Source organism: Equus przewalskii, chromosome 6 (genome assembly GCF_037783145.1).
Source record: "Equus przewalskii isolate Varuska chromosome 6, EquPr2, whole genome shotgun sequence".
Classification (NCBI taxonomy): Eukaryota; Metazoa; Chordata; class Mammalia; order Perissodactyla; family Equidae; genus Equus; species Equus przewalskii.
Genome location: NC_091836.1, coordinates 51,581,119 through 51,586,486, shown reverse-complemented (window position 1 = coordinate 51,586,486; position 5,368 = coordinate 51,581,119).

Genomic DNA, 5,368 nt, shown 5'->3' with positions numbered 1-5,368 from the left:
ATGTAATTTCAGAATAGTTTAGAAGGCCTGCTATGCTCTCACCAGACCAGGAGATCTTTATATGAAGAATGAAACTTTTTATACCTTCTTGTGTGTGTGGCATCATCAGCCTCAACATCCAAGCCAAAGTTTGAGTCAGAGTCCATCCTATTTCTACGGAGTGTCCTCTACACTTCATGCAGAGAGTGGGACATTGAAACAATGACCACTACTCTCAGAGGTCTTCTCCTGCTCTGGCTTGCTCCCTGGCTCTGCTGCCTGATGACATGCTCTTTGAGCTACTGCCTGCTAGAAGCTTGCACTTTGAACTGTGCTGCATTTTTTGAGTCCTTCCAATCCTCTCCTAAAAATTTAACTCACCTACTTAAGATGTTTCAATAATTACTTGGCTATTAGAGACAAGAGGTTTAGATTGGGTCCTTCCTTAAGGTGGCCCTGGGCCTTGTGTCTCATCCCAGACCTATCTGTATGTCCTATAATGAAGCTGTGACTGACAGTAAGGTCAGGGGAAATACTCTTACCCTGATTGGTTGTTTGTTTCAGCCAGGAATTTGCCCTTGGGGGTGTTCGGGGAAAAAGTATACCCTGAGCCAGATATAGGTTCATGAGGTGGTTTCTCAAGAAAGAGTGGTCATCAGGAAATTGAGAAAGAGAGAAGAAGAAGGAGGGGGAGGAGGAGGAGGAGGAAGAAGAAAAACAGGAAGAGGAAGAAGGAGAAGGAAAGGAGAAGGGAAGAGAAGGAGATGGTGGGGGAGGAGGAAGAAGAGAAGGACAAGCAGAAGAAGCAGAAGCAGAAGAAAAAGAAGAAGAAGAAGGAGAAGAAGAAGAAGAAGGAAGAGGAGACAAAGAAAAGCAGCCATCGTGTGTCATGCTGAGGTATCCACCCCTAAAAACATACCAGGACCTTTAAAAACCCCAGCAGCTATTGTTGCCCCATGCCTTTGTCACAACAAAGATCCAGATCCACAGGGTTACCAGGATAAATACCCATGGCACTCCTGTAGGACAATGAAGGGGTTAGTTAAAACCCAATTAAAGTATAGGGTATATGAAAACTGTAAAACAGCCATTATCACAGAGGAGTTCCCTAACCCTGAAGGCACTGATTTGAGGCTTTCCAGATAAAGAAATTCATTAAATATGAGCAGGATAGAAAGGAGCTCCCTTGACATATATCTAGTGATAAAAGATAAATAAGAAGAGAAAAAGGAGAGAAAGAAAGAGACCTGAATATGAAGGAGGAAACAAAAAACTGAAACAGGTGTATACAATTTGGGCAAGATGAAAGTCCAACATCTACTAAAATAATTAATAGAGCAAAAAATAAAATGACATCAATTAGCTTTTGTTTCTCTTCAACATAGGTTCTGAACTAACTTTAATATCTGCTGAAATTCAAACCATGATTGGCAAACCTATGTGTCTTCAGTCAATATCAGGGCTCAAATTACAGTAGTCAGCTGGAGATCCCACTAAATTTCAACAAGGAATTCTCTATAATCTTAGGAAGGTTCGTGAACACAAAAAGAGAGGACAAACAGTATACCTCACCTTCACAATTGGAACTATTTTCTTGCCTTAATTCCCTGTTGCAATAGCTCCCCTTGCTCTCAAAAATCCCATAAGGGGCATGTACATTCTGACTGAATTAAAATTGTCTTTGGCACTGTATAGGAAAAATCTACCCAGTTTTTCATTTCCTAATTGTGCCTCCTTTACCCTCAAATGAAACCCTTCAGTTCTGACATTTCTAGTCACCAAATGTGGGAGATTTTCCCCACGCTAAGAAATTCTCCACAATTCCAGCTGAGTGTCCTACAATTTAATTCAATTCTGACACTATCTGCCTGGAGTTTCAGATCCCACAGGTTAGGAGATCAGTCCCTCAAGACTGCTTCCATTTCAGGTGCCAATAATAAGTGGTAGGTCCCCAGATTACCCATAAATTCTGTCTGACTTGGCTACAAATCAGAGGTTCTCATGACCCCCTCCTCAGGTGTGATTAATTTGTCACTCTGGGAAGAGTGCTTGGAGGGAAATGATTAATCTCATTAATTTCTTTAGTCATACAGGACATCCCTGAAAGGGATGAAAGCCCAGGCAGGAAAGCTCTCAGTGTGGAAATCGTATGGACTATGCTGTGTTCCTGTGGACTAACACAAGGTAATCAACATTTAACAGAGATTTATATATATTTTATTTTGGTTGCCTGCACTGTGCCAACCACCATGTAGGTGCTGGGGAATCAGAAATGAATGAGACTCAGTCATTTCCCTGTGAGCATTCTTCCTGGAGTGACCTTGAAAGAGAAAGGAAATGTTGAGTAGGATAGTTGAGTCTTTATTTTATTTTAACATTTTATTTAACCCACTATACCAAAAATATAATTTCACCAATATACACAGTTGAGGTACTTTATGTTGCTTTATTCTACGTCTTCAAAATCTGGTATTTTATATGGAAGACAAATCTCAATTTACACTAGGCACATTTCAAGGGCTCAATAGTCATATGAAACTCAGTTGTACAGAAAGACATTGTCCTATGACTTGTGAATAGAGTCTTGCTACTCGATCCAATCCTGACTTCACGTCTTTTTATACCGGGACCTAGTTCAAATTAAATAAAAATACAGTACTCCTTTCTTCAACCGTAAAATAATGATAATATGTGCCCCTATATCTTGCGGTGATTATGCAGATTAAAATTTAAAAGCTGCATACCACATAGCTCAGAGAATGTCATAGGAAACCCTCAATAAATTTTCATGATATTATGGTTATTCTTCTCATCCCCATCATGAACATAATCATTGCATGCATGATCATTTTGGGATGCTCAGGGAATAGTTTGGAGAGATCTATTTCCTGCTCTGGTGTGGGTGATGCCCAAGGAAGCTAGAAATGGTAGTGGAATAGAGTAGAATTCTGAATGCGAGTTCTGAAATCCTCAACAGAAAAAAAGAAAACAAAACATAAACTTCCTTGGCCTCTGAGTTGAAACTTGCATATTGATTTCCTCACATCTAGCTATCTCAATTGTCTTGCTTGTCTTCATAATGAAGAAACAAGATCCTCCATGGTCCCTCCTTCATCCACCATCTCCCTGGGTACTTACTGGTCTGTGCTGTATCTCTGCTGGGTCATGACCTAGGAGTTTGGATCCATTGCCTTCTCTTGCCTGGTGAATGATGAAGGCTGAATCTCTGTTCTCAGAACTGGAGGGAAGATAGACTCAGGCATAGATACCTTGATGGAGACCATGACTTTGGGAGGAAGAGATACAGGTATGAAGCCTAGCTAGGACTGATACATTGAAAGGCTGGAGGCACAGGATATTTATTCCCTCCTATAAGACCTTGAGGGCTCAGTGCACAGAGCTCATAATTAGTAAAATTAGTCCAATCTCTGAGGACTTCCTAATTTAACAGAAGAGGAAAAGGAGAAAGGTGAATGTATTTAGAAGCAGCTGGGCCCTTCCGCCTCTCAGGAGAAAATTCAACTGTACTCTTTGCTTCCGACTTCCAATTTCAAGGATCTTAACATAAAATGCAGACTCTTTTCTTTTTCAATTGAATCTATATCTTTTTGACTTTAACATCTGCAAGTACATTCTGTTAATCACGTAAATTAGGGAGAAGTAGGTCTTCTATAATAAGAAGCAGAAATTATGACCATTCTGTCAGTTAAGATTTCTGTCTCAAAGAGGAACTTTCTATTTCCCTTTTTTAGGGTTTTTTTTTTTTTTTGCTTATTTAAATGATATCCCAAGTTCTAAGTTTTCTCTTTCACTAGTGTATGTTGATATATTAGAAAACTATTGACAGCTATACTCTTATTTGTAATTTGTTACTTCTCTTAAATAAACCAGGGTATATTACAAGACTGCAATCTTGGTGTCAGATTACAGTGCAATCAAAGAGTCAGCTAGGTCTGCAGTCATCTCAAGGTTTAACCAGAACAGGATGTGTTTCCAAGCCCTCTCACATGGCTGCTGGAAGGGTTTCTTGTGAACTGTTGGCCAGAGGACTTCCTCAGTTCTATGCTACAAGATTATCATGGGAACGATCACACGTGACAGGTGGCTTCCATGAGAACAAGCATGCCAGTGAAGGAGAAGCAAAGACCAGGAAGATGAAAGCCAGAATCTTTTTCTACCCTAATCTCATAAATGACATCTCATCAGTTTTGCCATGTTGGGTTGGTTGGAAGCAAATCATCAGGGACACACTCAAGGGGATAGGCCTCCACAGTGGAGTGAATACAGGAGGCAGAGGTTTTGGGGAGCATATTAGAATCTTCCCACCATGAAGCCTTCACCCTCTATAAGGATGTTGGTCTCTAGGTACCACAAGACCCTGGAGATGTCTTTCTGCTTCCCAACATAGTCCACAACCCTTCACACCACAATGGTTTCAGCAAAATTTCCTTGAGCATGAACTGGTACATGGGTAGAAATTGCCTCTGATATTGTATTTCTGCAGACCCCAACATGTTGTTTGATGACATGCATTCAGAAGAAGCCAATGTGATTTTTCTTCCATCAACAAGGTCCCTCCGTTGGCATCACACCAAGCTACAGCCTTTCTGTGCCCAAATTCAACAAATGCCCAGTGCCTTCTGATTTCTGCTCATTGAGAAGAGCTCATTTACTCCATTACTTTAGATTACTTTGTGTTCACAGATCCCAAGGTCTAAATAAATGTGCTTTTGGAATGTCTGGGTTTTTTTCTAGTTGATAAAGTGAGTTATAAGAAAATGATGGTCCTTTACAACCTTCTACATCCTCCCCATTCAGTCTTCCTCACTCAGAGGTCTTTGCATGAGGAATTCAGAAATTGGTTTGTCATTAACGATATGAAGAAACTTGACAAAACCATTTATCTTTTGTTTGTTTGTTTTCGGATGTACATCATATTTCAAATTCTGGATACATTACATCATGTTCACTACCCGAACACTAATTATAGTGCATCTCTTCACATGTGACCCTAAGACAAAACCATTTAGGTGAAGTAAGAGACTCCCCAGCCTCTGCCCCTCCAACAAAGATCAATAATTAGAAAGCTATCCCTGAATACAAACTTTTCTGGGGGCCTGGCCTGGTGGCACAGTGGTTAAGTTCGCATGTTACACTTCTTGGTGGCCCGGGGTTTGCCAGTTCGGATCCCAGGTGCAGACATGGCACTGCTTGGCAAAAGCCATGCTGTGGTAGGCATCCTACATATAAAGTAGGGGAAGATAGGCATGGATGTTAGCTCAGGGCCAGTCTTCCCCAGCAAAAAGAGGAGGATTGGCAGTAGTTAGCTCAGGGCTAATCTTCCTCAAAAAAAAAAAAAACATTCTGGAATAGCTCAGGGGACCACTTG